Below are 16,406 nucleotides of genomic sequence, written 5' to 3'. Positions count from 1 at the left end.
TTACCAGCGAATATGATCCCGTTTGGAAATAGAGCTTCTTTGTTACGTGAATGAGGCCACATCAGTATAGGGTGTGTCCTAACCCTAATCACTTCTGAGTTATAAGGAGCTGGGTAGATGCACAGAGAAGCAAGCACAAACAGGGCAAGATCGCCAAGGAGCAGAGGGATGCTGGGGCTACAGAAGCTGAGACAAGGACCTTCCGGCAGAGCCCACAGAGAGAGTGCCTTCCCTGAGAGCCCGCACCCTGAATTCTGACTCTTAGCTGACAGTACTGTGAGAAAATAAATTTCTGTTCTCTAAAGCCACCCACTGTGGTCTTTCTGTTACAGCAGCACTAGGGAACTCAGACACCTGAGTCATTCCTCATTCCCTACCGCAATGATGCGAAAGGCCTTTTATCCAAATTGGTTTCTTAGGGGGCCAGCACCATTTCCTCCTTGCCTGGAGGGACGGAAGCAACCCCTACCATGTGTTTCTCGTATCACTCTCACAAGCCTGCTATGGGGTCAATTCGACAGCAAACTGCTTGGTCACAAGGCTGTGGTGCCATCTCCACATTACAACATCCCAAGGTCTCCAAGCCTGTGCTCTGGGTCCTTCTGGAGGCTCAGAAGGGGAAACTGAGTAACAGGGCAGGAAAGTAACTTTGCTTGGCTGATTTCAGAGATGAGCTGCAAGAAGTGGAGCCAGCTCTCTAGCAGTGTGTCCTTGCTTTGAGTTATTCCTAAACATATCGCAATGTTTTGATTCCTTGGACTGTATCAAGTCCAGAGCGACAGGCAAGAAATGTATCATGTCCCCCTTACACAGAAGCAGGCAGGGCCAGGGGCAGAAGTTTGTTTCCACTGCCCCCACCCTTCAGAGGGAAGATGGCCTGTGCTGGGTGGCTGGGTGCACCCTATCAAAGCTGCTGCTCCCTCTGTCAGCTACTGAGAAGGGTGTTCTGCTGTCCCCCAAATGCCGTGCGGGGTAGGAGCAGAAGAGAAGGGAGGGAACAGGCCAGGAGGAGGTCTGTGCAGGCGGCTCCCTGCTTAGGGCACATCCCTGGGGAGGGGTAGGAAGCCAGGAAGAGCTCAGAGGTATGGGAGTGGGGCAGTGCCTTCCTGAAGGGGGGCCTCAAGCAGGCCCCAATGTGGACATTCAATGGGACAAAGCGTTTTGCCCCTACTTAGTGTCAGGCCCTGCACTGGGCGTGGAGAGCCTAGAGGCTGCTTAAGAACTAAGATGGACTCGAAGATAGGGCATCTGCTCCCTGGTCCTGGGATACCATGGAACCCTGCTTGTCACTGCCCCAGGAGCCAGCTCAGTTCTCCCAATAAGTGCGCTTCACCCCAGGTACCCTCTCCCTATGGCAACTCTTCAACTTGTGTGCATATCTAATTAACATGTCTCTCCCCCAGGACCAACGGTCCATGCCTTTCTCTGTAGGTTCCGGGTGCCCCAGCCCCTCCCATGAGGAAGTACACCCCTCCATTGACTAAACAGTGGCAAAGGGTCCTGTATCTGGTGCCTCCCTAGGGGAGCGGTGGGGTGGGGCTGCTTCGTGTTATCCCCTTTAATGGTGGCATGTTAAAGAAGCGTGGGGAACCCCTGGGAACTGTAGGCACAGCGGCCTGCAGGATGTACTGGAAGGGTGGGGAACGCCAAGATGTCCTCTGCAGGCCAAGAAGCCTGGAGCAGACAGAATGGTCTGCCCTGGTTGGCTGGTTACAAGATTAGCCTCACTCTAGGCCTCAGTTTCCTCATGGGAGAAATGAGGACTCACTTTTTGAACACCTACCCCGAACTGCTGGGCATGGGGGTACTGCTGTGAACAGCAAGATAACTAGCACTGAGTCTGGACTGTGCCCCAGTCCAGCGGAGACGGTCATTTTTTGTGTTTCCCAGAGGGACCTGGGTCTCAGAGAGATCACATGGTCACAAGGTCACACAGCCAGTGAGTGGTACCTTCCAGCTCTGGGGCCCTTGTCTCCATGCAAGGGCTCTGCTGGGCCCTGGAAGGAAAGAGCCACAGTCCCAGGCCCAGGCCCAGGCCCAGAGGTGGACATGGTGACCACTGCGGCCCAACTCACAGAGCTGGGGAAAGGGCATGGCTCTAAACTGGGTTTAGGATGAGGAATGGAAGGAATCTACTTTAATCTGTGGGATATGCTGTTAGAAGCCAGGTTAGTGGGTTGAACAATATCCCCTCAAAATTCATATCTAACTGTAACCTCAGGGTGGGACCTTATCTAGAAATAGGGCCTCTGCAGATGTAATTAAGGTAAACTGAGATGAGCTCATATCAGATTAAGGTGGGCCCCAAATCCAAGTAAGACAGGGAGCAAAGGCCCTGAGATCGGAGGGTGCCTGTTTGAGAAATAACGAAGAGACTGGTGTGGTTAGAGGAGAAGCAAGTAAAAGAGAGATAGGCTATACTATCAGGGAGGTAGTAGGGCATTGAGTGTGGAACCTAGAGACTTAGTAAGACAGGGAACAGAGGGGTCCCCAAATCTGCAAACAAACTAACAAGAAATGGGCCAGGGCACAGAAACAAAGCCATTCCCCAGAATAATGGGGCAGGGTATCTAAAAATAGCCCACAAACTTCTTTAAAGTTGCCTTTCAGAAGCAGCTGGAGAAGGCCAGGCCCAGGGACATGTGCAGAACATCCACCTGTGACGGCTGTGTGACCTTCCACCAGGGGCAGTGAGGGGCTGCACCCCCAGTCGGAGAATCTAACCCAGGAAGCGAGAGACTGCCCAGGCGCAACACTCCATAATAAGTCCTGCTACGAATCCCAGAGGCCTCTGGGACAGGAGCCATCTTGGAAAGCTGCGTGAGCACCTTAGTTAACATATCCCCGCCTGTGTCTATGAATAAACATGAATCTTTTCCCCCCAAGAAGGTTTAAAAACTCAGGCCCATCTTTTGTTCTGTGAGATAGGGTCATGCGTTACTCTAGGCCCTCCTCATCTCTGCTTGCAAGCCTCTTCAATAGGTTTTGCTCCTTATGGAAAACTCTACGTGCTTTACCTGCTCATTCTTGACCAGTGAGAGGCAAGAACCTTATTCCGGCAACACAAGGACAGTGTCCTTATCAGAGACAGGAAAGGGCACACAGAGACAGAGGAGAAGGCCATGTAGCAATGGAGGCAGAGACTAGTGACGCAGCCACAAGCCAAGAAACACCCGGAGGCACCAGAAGGTGGAAGAGACAAGGAAGGATCCTCCCCTAGACCCTCCAAAGGGAGCTCCGCCCTGCTGACACTTTGATTTTGGACTCGTGGCCTCCAGAACTGTGAGAGGATAAATTCCTGTTGCTTGAAGCCGCCCAGTGTGTGGTAATTTCTTGTGGCAGCCCCAGGAAACAAAAAGATCTCCCTCCTCCCCAGGGGGCCTGGCCCCTTGAGACCAGGAGCTTTACCTGGTATCCTGCTGGCGGGGGCCTTCTAGTATGCCCTCGATGACTCAGGGAAAGCAAAGCTTTGATGGGGAGAGTTACCTACTGGAGGCCTCCCAGTGAGTTACAGGCCCACTGAGATTAGGGTTCAGGTCTCATGTTTCCAGGCTGCACTTCATTCATTCATTCATTTATTCAATTCCTCACTGTGCATGTCCTAAGTGCCCAGCACTCTTCAGGTACTGGCGATACGGGGGACAGGGCTGGCAAAACCCTTGCTCTTGTGGAGCCTGCAGGCTGGTGGGCAGAGGCCCTGGACATGTATGATGGCAAGCGTGGTAGGCGTCACAGGGCAAGGGAGGCAAGGTTAAGGAAGGAAGGCATCCCAGGAAGCCTGGAAGGAAGCAAATGAAAGCAAGTCAACACAGGCCTGAAGGCCTGTGAGGAGGTCTGCTTGAGAGGACCCAGAGAATGAGGGCAGTGGGTCCCATCTTAGGGCCACATTCAGGACTTGGACTCTGTAAAAATGAGGGATTTTCAGCAGGGAGTGTCCTGATCAGAGAGCCACATGGGAAAGCTGACTCTACTGGCTGCTGGGGGAATGGTAGGGAGTGGGGGAGAATTGGGAGGGGTGCAATTCACCAGGAGGTGGAGGCCAGGGTCTGGGAACTCTCCATGAGCCTGTAAGGATATTGCAAGCTTCGGGGAAGAGGGCTGGAGGAGGGGAATTGTTCTGCAGCCATGTGAAGAATGACATGGCAAAGCTCTTCATGTCCTGATATGGAATGAGCTCCAAGATACAGTATCTATCATGTGAAAATAGGCAAGGCGCAAACTTGAGCATCCTGCTCTTTGAAAGAACTATCTATATGGGATCAAAGCAACACCACCAACTGGAAAAGTTAGACAGGACGCTTAGGGGGCAGTGAGTTTATGTTAATGGGGAGGAGCAATTCGGAAAAGGAGGGTGAGAATGGTTGCACAACTTGAACAATGCAATCCACGTCACTGAATTGTACATGTAGAAATTGTTGAATGGGTGTATGCTCTGCTGTGTATATTCTCAACAACAACAACAAAAGGCAAGCTGCAGAGCTAAAAAGAAAAGAATTGTCCAAACCCACAACATTGTACAGCACAAAGAGTGAACCCTAATGTCAACTATGGACTCTAGTTATAATGTCATAACGATATTCATTCATGGACAAACGTACCAAGGGAACGCAAGATGTTAGTAATAGGAGATACTGGGTATGGGCGGGGAGGGGCATATGAGAAGTCTCTGTACTTTGTGCACAATTTTTCTGCAAACCTTATGCTGTTCTAAAAATAAAGGCTATTAATTTTTTTTAAGGACATAGATCTGCATTTGTTTATGTATAAAGTTGATATATAAAGTATTGTTATGAATTGAATTGTGTTCCCTAAAAATATGTATTGTAAAGCCTAACGTCTATACCCCCCGTGGTTATAATCCCATTTGGGAATGGGTTTTCTTTGTTATGTTAATAAGGCAGGATTAGTGTAGGGTGTGTTTTGAGTCAATTTCTTACAAAACATAAAAGGAACAGATTAGGCAAACAGAGATGGGGGAGACAGATGCCACACCACATGAAGGTGATCAACAAGTCAAAGAATAGAAGCTGAAAAGACAAGGACCTTCCCGCAGAGCCAGCAGAGAAAAAGCCTTCCCCTTTTTTTTTTTTTTTTAGAGCAGGCTCCCTGAATTTGGATTTCTAGCCTCCTAAATTGTGAGAAAATAAATTTCCGTTTGTTAAAGCCATCCACTTGTGGTATTTCTGTTACAGCTGTACAAGATAACTAAGACAAATGCAAAATGCGTAAAATTTCTCTGGAAGGATCTGCCAGAAACTGTTGGTTGCCTGTGAGGAAGGGTATTAGGTTGGGTGAGGTACAGGGAGATTTTCCACTGTATACTCTTTATCCTTTTTGAAAATTTGAATCATGAGAATGTATTAAAAAATCAAATTAAAATCAAATCTATGGATTCTAAAACATAGAGAAACTGTAGAATAGAAGCTAATAAAAGCTTACTTAAGGTATCAAAACTTCATTTGTCATCAAATTTAGTCTTCACAAAAATTTTAGTACACGTGAAAACAAATCACAGTTTAGTTTCCCAAGGATCCCTGAGTATGTGTGATGGCTGAGCCAAGATTAAACTAGTTACTTAGAGAAAAAAAAAAATAGTTACTTAAAAAAAAACAAAAAAAAATTTTTTTTTTTACTTAAAGAAAAAAAAAAAGTTACTTAGAGCCCAATAATTCCACATGCAAAATTATAAACAGTATTTTAAAAAATTTCCAGAATAGATCTATCCATATGGGATCAAATTGACATCACCTTGAAAGATTAGATTGGAACCCTAGAGGGCAGTGAGTTTATGTTAATGGGAAGAAACAACTCAGAAAGGGAAGGTGAGAATGGCTGCACAACTCAAAGAATACAATCAATGTTACTAAATCGCACATGTAGAAACTGTTGAATTGGTATATATTTTGCAACAACAAGTCATTAAAAGAATTTTTTTTTTCTTGGAACAGATAGCATTTAATGGTGGATATAGGCGGGATTTTTCATAAGTTTGCCAGACTCTGGGGTGGGACCTCCCAAAGCAAGAGATATGGAGGCCCCAGCTTGGCCTAGGGTCGAGGCTGTAGGTATGGAGAGATGGGGGTGGGCTCCTGAAGGGTCAGGGAGGAACCAGGGATGGGATCCAGGGACCAGCTGGATTTGAGAGGAGGCGTCAAGGATGACTTTCAGATTCTAGTCTTGGGCAATCTTCCTCCTCTGGTGGGAATTTACTTTGTTGAATTCATTTTTTTAATCACTAAATTCAGGAAATTGCAAATCTTGAAAACAAAAAGGATTGTTCTTTTGTGATCTGTAGAGTGTTTGTTATTTCTGATAGGCATTCATGTTTCTATGTAAATACATCCTTATAAAGACAGTAAAGTCATTTATTTGAGGGTAGGTCTGGGGAGCTCATCTCTCCACACCTTGGCGGAGAACCAGGAGGCATCAGAGGAGTATAGAGGGCCCCAGCACCCTGGACCAAAGACTACCCAGGAGTCAGATGTGAGACCCATTCAAACCTTTCACTCCTATGTCACACGCACTTGGATGGCTTGCCTTTTCCAGCTCAGCTTGTTGGAAGATTTCAGTGATGATCAAGGGAGGCTCTGGGGAGAGCAAGGTCAAGGAATGATGCTGAAGGAAGCGGTCCTGACGCAGCAAGAAGGAGAACCAATGAAGAACCTGGTTCCAGAGACGCAGAATGAGAAATACGAAAAGCAGACTGGAGATCCCAAAATGTGGCCATTGGGGGCGATAGTGCAGGGACAGTCACGCACCTGTAATAGTGCTGGAGGGCATTGCTGGTCAACTGTCCAGCCTCACGCCTAATGGTCATTATTTGTCATCAAGAAAAGATTAAATGCCACTGTTGAACATTTTCCATTCCAAAACCACTAAAATACGAGTAAGCACTGTGCTGAATGGGGTAAGATTCAGTTACTAAAACCTCAAGTGAAATATACTTTTTCCCAAAGATTCCAGATGGGGAAGGAGACTCCCTGGTTTCTGCACATCTTTGAAAGAAGGGAATGCAGTGAGGCCAGCCTGCTTTCCACATGTGTACCCCACAACTCAGGGGTAAACCAGAACACTACAGAGTTAGATGCGTTAGAGCCATTTTTAAAGCCCTGCCTGGCCCAGTCACTCAGACTGGCAGCTTCAAAGTTAACCTTTCTGGAGGCATCAAAGCGGGCACCGTGGGGTGCAGGCCTCTGCCCAGCTGGGCACTACTGGGCACCCTGCCCGGACAGAGTGGAGCTTTGACATCTTCCATGAACCTCTGAGGTGGGCAGAGACCTCCCCCTGTACGGCATGGTCCTGGCCTCCCTCAGGTTTTGGTTGAATGCACAGGAGACAGTCCCAGCAGGGCGGGGGTGGGGTTTGTACTGGGGAGTGGCTGGGACTGGGCCAAGGGTGTGCACGGGCAGCAGGCCCAGGACCAAAGGGGCTGGAGCTGGTCCATGGGCACTGTTTCTCTGGTCAACATGGGGCTTTCTGTGCGGCCCTGCTCAGTGGGAGCTGGCCAGGCAGATGCTCTGCCCTCCCTTCACAGGCAGCCTGGTTCCTGGGCCCCCTGCCTCACTTCCCCTGGGGTGGGAGGAGAGGGGAGGGAAGAAAACCCTGTGGGAGCTCTCATGCAAGAGACCAGCCTGCTTTGACTCTCAGAACTCCAAGGATGGGGCCAGAGGGGACTCGGATGCAATCATGGTTCTCCTGTCTTCAAGCCTTTGGTCACTCATTCATTCATGCATGCACGCACGCACTCATCAAACCTTCCCTGGATGCTGGGCTGGCAAAGTTCTAGGGCTGTGCTGTCCAACAGAAATCTAATGCGAACCACAGATGTCACTTTATGATTCCCTGGTGAGATGTCCCTGGGTGGCACAAACGGTTAAGGGCTCAACTACTTGGGAACTGACAGTTCAAACCCACACAGAGGAACCTTGAACGATCTGCTTCTGAAAGGTCACAGCCTTGAAACCCTATGGAGCAAGTTCTACTCTGCACACAGAGGGTCACCATGAGTCAGAAGCAACTCGACAGTAACAACAGTAGTCACATGAATCGAAATTGACAGCAACAGATTTAGTTTCTTGGTTTTAGTAGCCACATTTAAAAAAGCAAAAATAAACAGGTGAAATGAATTTTAGTAACATTTCATTTGCCTCCATGTATTTAAAATAGTATTTCAACTTATAATCAATATAAAAGTTATTAATAATATAGTTTGCGTTCTCTTTTTGTACTGTCTTTCAGAGCCAGCATGTATTTTGCACTTAAGAGTCCATCTCGATTTGGACCAGCGATGTTTCACGTGCTGTCACCACATGTGGCTGGTGGCTCCCATACTAGACAGCCCAGATCTAGAGACGTAAGAAATAGTAACACCAAACCCTTTCCTGGAGGGGACGACTGCCTGGATGGCTGGAAGGCAGACCTGTAAACAGCTGGTTATGTAAACTGGAGCTTGGTGAGTGCTACAGGGATGCAAAAGCATAAAGGATTCTGTTTAGAATCTTCTACCCAGGCTTGGGAGGCGGGGCATCCATTCCTACTTTGTCACTTGGTAGCTGTGCACAGTGCCTGGTGAGGTGTAGGCACTGGCAAGCACTTAGTGAATTAACATTGAGGAGGCAATTCCACCCCATACACACCAGACTGGCAAGATTGAAAGAGCTGGTCATGGCCAGGGTGGCAGGGCTACAATTCTCTGGGAAGTAACTTGGCAATGTCTGGGGAAGCTTATCCGTTTGACCAGCAACCCCACTTGGAGATCTTTATTGTTGTTGGGTGCTGTGGAATTGATTCCGACTCATAGTGACCCCCTGTGGCAGAGTGGAACTGCCCCATGCAGTTTTCTAAGCTGTAATCTTTATGGAAGCAGATCATGAGGTCTTTCTCTCACGGAGTAACTGGGTGGGTTCAAACTGTCAACCTTTCAGCTAGCAGCCGAGCCCTTAACCGTTGCGCCACCAGGCCAAGACCCCTTTTACTTGGAGGTTTATATACCTGGAAAACTTGCACACATGGGCATGAGGAGGCGGGCATGGGGATGCTCCCGGTAGCATCATTTGTAAAGTTGAGACCTTGGAAACACTCTAAATGTTCACCAGAGGAATGAATAAATAATCCGCAGCATATTATATGACCTATTCATACGATGGGAGACCAAACAGGGGCTAAAATGAAGGAACTAGATCTAAGGGTATCAGTGTGGTAAATACTCAAGAGCGTATGGAGAAGAATAAAAGCAAAATCATGCGGTATAACATTGGTGCTGAACATTTTTAACGAGACAAGGCAATATATGAATGTAGTAATAATGAACCTAAGAGGGAGGCCTTCCACCTTCAGAGGTGGTCACCTCAGGGAAGGAGGAGGAAGAGGCAGGACTGCAGACACAATGACCAAGGGAGCTCATTTGCAACATTCTGTCTTTTAAAAAATTAAGTAAATTTGGAAAAAGGCTAATATTCATTAAGTACATAAGTGCTTGCAAAGGTACTCTCTGTATTTTTCTATGTTTGAAATACCTCACATCATGATAAAAAATTAAAACTCCTTTGAATTAAAAAAAAAAAAAATCAACAAATGATCTTGAGAAAGTCACAACCTCTCCGTGCTTCAATTTCCACCTCTGAAAAATCGGGATAACAGCACCTATGTCATTAGGTTGGTGTGGGGCAAAAAGATGATCTTTTTTTTTTTTGTGCTGTAAGTGAAAATTTACAAATCAAGTCAGTTTCCCATACAAAACTTTATATACACTTTGCTATATACTCCTAATTGCTCTCCCCCTAATGAGACAACACACTCCTTCTCTCCACTCTATCTTTTAGGGTCCATTAGGCCAGCTTCTGACCCCCTCTGCCCTTTCATCTCCCCTCCAGGCAGAAGATCCCAACATAGTCTCATGTGTCTACTTGATCCAAGAAGCTCATACTTTGCCAGTATCATTTTCTATCCCGTTGTCCAGTCCAATCCCTGTCTGAAGAGTTGGCTTTGGGAATGGTTCCTGTCCTGGGTCAACAGAAGGTCTGGGGGCCATGACCACTGGGGTCCTTCTAGTCTCAGTCAGGCCATTAAACCTGGTCTTTTACGAGAATTTGGGGTCTGCATCCCACTGCTCTCCTGCTCCCTCAGGGTTCTCTGTTGTGTTCCCTGTCAGGGCAGTCATCGGTTGTAGCCGGGCACCGTCCAGTTCTTCTGGTCTCAGGCTGACATAGTCTCTGGTTTATGTGGCCCTTTCTGACAGATGATCATTTTTATGACCAGGGTCTGAATACAGATGCCCTTGATCAATAACAACCGTGAACAATTATTGAGTGCTGCTACCTACCAGACACAAATGAATCATTTCATTTAAACACACATATAAGATAGGTGTCATTATCCCCATTTTACAGATGAGAACACGGAGAAGTTAAGTAATTTGCCCAGTTAAAAAAACCGAAACCAAACCCGTTGCCGTCAAGTCAATTCCAACTAAGAGTTGCCCAGTTACCCAGCTGGTAAATGGTGGGACCAAAATTTGCACCCAGGCAGCCAGGTTCAGTGTTTGTGTTTTTTTTTTTTTTAATTTTTATTAGTGTTTGTGTTTTTACCCTCTTCTGTGCACTGCCTCTAATGCTAATCCTCTCTCCTTCTCCAGAAATTGAAAATTATTTTTAAATTCTGCAGGTGCCAAGTCACCCACTGGGGCTTGGTGCTGGGCCTAATTTCTCTGAGAGGCAGGTAGTGCCCACTCTGCTGTAGTGCTGGCACTCACCCCAGCATGGACAAAGCCCATCTACGAGGATAAAAATCAACATAAATCAAAATCCCCACTTTCCGTTTCTCTGTTCTGACACCATCCGCACAGGCAGCACTTCTGTCTTTGACCCCTAACACCAGAGCAAGGCCAGATCTTAAGTTAAAGGGCACAGTCCTCCAGATGGCCAAGCCAGCCCAAGACTTCAGATGCCAGCTGCAAGCCTGGGGGCCCCCATGACACCCTCACTTCTGATCTGCTGGTTACAAATTTGGGGGTTCCCTCTACGCCTCAAGATGCTAGCCACAAGCTCAGGAGTCTCCAGCCCCCACCCCGGGCCCCCCCGCCGACATCTGACCTGCTGGCTCCCACTACCCACCTGGGTTTGATAATTCGCTAGAACAGCAACTAACAGATATCAGAAAAGTGCTCTACTTATGATTAGTTTTATTACAGCAAAAAGGATACAAATGAAGAGACTCATGAGATGATGTCTGGGAGGGTTCCCAACATGGAGCTTCCATTTTCCAAAAAGGAACATGCTACCCTCCCACTTACGTTGATGTCTTTCACCAAACGGGAAGGCCATGGAGCTTCTGTGTCCAGAGCCTTTATTGTGGGCTCGTTATGGAGCCAATTATGTAGGCATGATTGATTGACTCATGTCCCCGCCCCCCCAGGTCAGTTGATACCACAGGTGGTCTTTTTGGCCTGGCCAGCCCCTGATAGTCATCTCAGCAGCATAAACCCTCAGGTGTGGTCTGGAGGCCTTATCAAAGACATTGTAATCACTGGGGAAATTCCAAGGTTTTAGCATTTATTTCTCAGGAACCCAGGACAAAGACCAAATTCTTTGGGTAAGATTAAATTCCAAGCCCCACACTGTCTGAAAGACCCAAAGTGCCAGTCACCGACTACAGGGTGTCCCTAAGCGCACGGGTTCAACCATTTTATTAAATGTTGCTGAGGATCCCAAAACCAATAGGCCAGTCCATATGTCTCCCAGGTTTAAAATTACAGGGTGAGTGTCCTCCCGAATCCTGAGTGCTAGATGCTGCCTTCACGCTGCCCTGGGGTCCCAGAGAGCAAGCTGCCCTCCCCAGAAGCTAATGGCTTCCTGAGCTGAGGGGTGAAGAGTGGTTACAATGTCCCCTGAAGCTCCTGAGGAAGAAGTCCCAAGATGCTGAAGTCTCCCTCCTCGCAGCAAGTTCTACTCCACCAGTGAATGAATTGTGGACCTAGTGAGCATTATTTTCCCTCCAAGGCACCACCAGCCAACAGTGAGAAGAAAATGAACTTTCTTTCCTAGGTGCCATTTCATTTCAATACCTCCTTTAATTTAAGCCTAACAGATTCCCGTTAAAACAAAGCTTGGCAGTGGTGGGAAAGTGAACTGCCACTTCTTTCTCAGTTATATACTTCTGTAATTTTCACTTAAAAAAAAAAAAAAAGAAAGCCAGTATACATAACTTCCGTGGTGAGAAAACAAAGATACGTTTTAGAAGATTCACTGAAAGGAGAGACCTGGACGTCCTCAGGCCCCTGCTGGGCACACAGGTGGGTCCTCACCGTTGATGAGACATTGAACAGTGAGGCACAGAGAAGAGGGCCAGGGGGCTTCATCCAGCCCTGTCCTGAAGCCCCTGCAGGCTCCCACCCACACCCTCTCCTACCTCCGAGAGGTGAGATCAGCAGCTGTCGTTAGCGGGCATTTCAGGGGTGCTGCTCAGGCTGGCGACAGCCACTCACCCCTTTGGGGTGGCCATCCAGGCTGTGGTGCTCCGTGCCTCCTGGCCTTGCTGTCTCTCTACTCTGCTTGGACTAAATGCCTGATCTCGCTTCAGAGAAGGGAAATTATCCTAAGCTCAGGCCTCCAATTGCCCCGTGGCTTTCGGAAGCTTACTCTGTGCCGTTAATCCCTTCTTTCCAACCCATAGCTTGCAGCCTCCAGGTATAAGAGATGGGCCAACTTGAGCCCCTTAGGGGCGGAAGCCCACATGGTGAGGGAATCAAAGCCACGGCCAGGGGGATGAGAGTGACAGAAGATGCTCTGCCGGGGCGGGGGTCTTCAAATCCCGGGGAGGTTCTCTGGGGGAGGGCGGGCCTAAGAATCCTGTTGGAGGGGGGAGTTTCAAGGGGTGGGTTTGTGCACACAGTCAACTGGAGTGAGCTGTCTAAAGCCTAGGGCATTCCCTGAGTTTGGGGAGCATACAGTCACTTTAAGAACTAATGTGCGCCTGACCCAAGCCACAGTATTTTGAATTGCCTCACATGCATGAGAAAGCTGGAGAATAAATAAGACTGAAGATGATGCCTTCAAATTAATTACGGTGTTGGCGAAGAATATTGAATATACATGGACTGCCAGAAGAATGAATGAATCTGTCTTGGAAGAAGTACAGCCAGAATGCTCCTTTGCCTCACGTACAGCTGGCAAAAGGGCCAGACATTTCCTCTCCTCCCTTCAGAGCTCCTCCTCTCTGAGTCCCATGCACAGTCACACTGCTAAGCCTCCTGGGCAGAGTTTGGTCTTCTGTTTTCTACACGCTCTCTTCCACTCTGGCTGCTCCTTCTTACCTACTTTACTCCCCACCCACCCCTGAACGTTAAATGTTGGGGTTCCCAATTCCACTCCCAGTAGATATCTAGGAATGAAAACATATGCCCATACAAAGAGTTGTATACTAATGTCCGCTGCAGCACTATTCACAATTGCCAAAAGGTGAATAACAGAAGTGTCCCTCAACTGATAAATGGATAAACACAGTGTGGTAGATCCATATAATGGAGTATTATTTGGCCATAAAAAAGAATGAAGTTCTGATACATGCTAGGACACGGATGAATCTCGAAGACATCATGCTAAGTGAAATACGCCAGGCTCAAAAGGCCATATATTGTATGAATAGGCAAATCCATAGAGACAGAAAGGAGAATATGATTACCAAGGACTGGGGGAAGGGTTAATGGGGAGTTGTTTTTAATGGGTACAGAGTTTTCTGCTTGGGATGATAAAAAAGATCTGGAAATGGATTGCAGTGACGGTTACACAACATTGTGAATGTACTTAATGCCACTGAATTGTACACTCAAAAATGGTTAACGTGGTAAATTTTATGTATATTTTACCGCAATTTTTTTATTCAAAAGAAAAGAAAAGAAAGGCTAAACTCCAACTTTGCTCAGGAACAAAGAATGTTCTGGAATTAATACTGGTACAAGCAGTGGGGATTGGACTTGGACCCTGTGAGGCAGAGCAAGCTGAGTCAGTGTCGAGGTGTTCCAGTGTGTTCTGGGCTGGCCCATAGCCCAGCCTCCCATTCCGATCCCAAGAAACACCTTAGTTGGAAAAACAATAGGCTTTGGCTTTTTTTGTAATGCAGCAAATAAGATTCCAGCCAGAGCAGATCCTGCCCCTCTAATATTTGGAGGACCCAGCCCTTCCTCCACCAGGGAGTCCAGCACAAGTCCCGGTCCATGACAGCGTGCTCCTGCATGCTGGTGTGGGGCAACTCGAGTGATTTCTGCTTCCTAGTGTTCCTTCCAAAACCCTGGTGGCACAGTGGTTAAGAGCTTGGCTGCTAACCAATAGATTGGCAGTTTGAATCCACGAGCTGCTCCTTGGAAACCCTATGAGGCAGTTCTACTCTGTGGTATAGGATTTCTCAGTTGGAATTGACTTAGCAGCAAAGGGTTTGGTTTTTTTTGGTTTAGAGTTTCTTCAAGGAGCCTGGGTGGTGCAGTGGTTAAGAGTTTGGCTGCTGAACAAAAGTTGGCAGTGCTGTTCTGCAGGAGAAAGATGTGGCAGTTTGTTTCTGCAAAGATTTACAACCTTGAAAACCCTATGGGGCAGTTCTACTCTGTCCATTAGGGTTGCTATGAGTCGGAATAGACTCAACAGCAATGTTTTTTTTTTTTTGGTGGTGGTGGTGGGGGAATGTCTTCGTTAAGGAGCCCTGGTAGCACAATGGTTAAGCTCTCAACCGCTAACTAAAAGGTCAGTGGTTCGAACCCACCACAGGAGAAAACCTGATGATCTGTTCCTGAAAAGATTTCAGCCTAGGAAACCTCATGGGGCAGTTCTACTCTGTCACATGGGGTCACAATGAGTAGCAACCAACTTGATGGCCCCCCAAAACAGAGTTCTTTTAGGGGCTTGCATTTTTGGAGGGTGGGTTCTTCAATTTCTGAATGCATCAGAGAACAGGGTGCAGGAGGGTTGTGTAGTTCTTGGATGCGATTAAATACTGTCAATGGCCAAGCTTGGCCTCTGCCCATTTATTCTACCCCAACTACTTCAGACTTCCAAACCATTTTCTTATACCAGAATTTTAAATGTGAAATAACAGAACTGTCATAACAAAAAGAAACTGGAGATGGTGTTGAACCCGGCACTCCTATGGTACGTGGGGTGAGGGAACCCAAAGGAGCACTAGGAAGCAATAGGGAAGAGTAGTGGTGTTACTTACCTGGACTTGTCCTGACTTTTTAAGTTTCTGTTGTCATCGCAAGCATCAGCGTTCAGGAAATTCCTAGCTCTAACCCAGTTCAACTCACTCCTCTCGACCTTCCTGCTTATGATGGAAGGCTGCAGATGTGGGTGGGGCTGTCACCTGGATCAGTGAAAGTCTGAAAGAACCTGTCTGACTCTCCAAAACTCAGCCTCTCCAGCCCTTAGGTCCAAGATTGCCCAACTCTCAGCAGGAAAGTCTAAATCTCTGTCCCAGGAGCTCTGTGCTAATAGCTTGGGGCTAAGTGGGGTGCATCAAGTTGTACATCTGGTCAGTCCAGGCCCAGCTTTCTAAATGGCGGTTGTGCACACTTTCAGGCTATAGGCACACCTGAACGATGGAGACCCTGAAGCTTTGGGGGTGTCCGTATCTTGTCAAAGCCTGTGTTGGTGGGTGGCCAGGCCCATCCAGCAGGGCGGGGCTAGGGCTAGTCCCAGGGAAAGGTCTGGGGGGCCTCCACTTGTCTTCTTTCATTGTTCGGGGAGGTTCTGGCTGCCTGAGAGGAGAAGAGTCTGGCTAGTGAAAGCTAATGTGCCAGGACGAACACATGGTTTTCTTGGCCCTACAGGGTAATGGGGAGTTCTGGCTGAGGGGCTGTGCCTGGCGCAGTCCTGCTGAGAGGCGTAGAGATGAGCTGAGGTGTGAGGGACCCTGATTGTCTGCCTGGTGACTGCAAGCTGCTGGGAGTTCGGAGCCTTGGGGAGGACTTGCTCCAGCTGACAGTGCTCCGTGGAGCTGGGACAGTAAATATCAAGGTTTAATGTCTGCTCTAGGCCTAGCCAGTGACCCTTGATTTCCTACCTCCAGTGCAAGAAAACCAAGACAGAAAGCCATGCTTCTGTGGAGTTCTGTCAGAATGACCCAGGAGCTTGGTGAACATGCAGATTCTTAGGACTCTTCCTTTAGGCACTTGTTTCTGAGGGACTGAAGTGGGGCTGGGGAGTCTTTTTTTGGGGGGGGTCATTTTAACCGCGTTTAAGTGTTTAATTCTATGATATTAATTACATTCACCACGTACAACCATCGCCACTATTTCTAAAATCTTTTCATCACCCCAAACAAAAACTCTGTACCCCTTAAACAATAACACCCCATCCTCCCCTCCCCAGGGGCTATTTTGACTAGTGCCCCCCCAGGTGATTCAGCAAGCTGGAATCGTCATC

The sequence above is a fragment of the Loxodonta africana genome, chromosome 21 (genome assembly GCF_030014295.1).
Source record: "Loxodonta africana isolate mLoxAfr1 chromosome 21, mLoxAfr1.hap2, whole genome shotgun sequence".
In the NCBI taxonomy this organism is placed as follows: domain Eukaryota; kingdom Metazoa; phylum Chordata; class Mammalia; order Proboscidea; family Elephantidae; genus Loxodonta; species Loxodonta africana.
Note: the sequence above shows the minus strand (reverse complement) of the source record.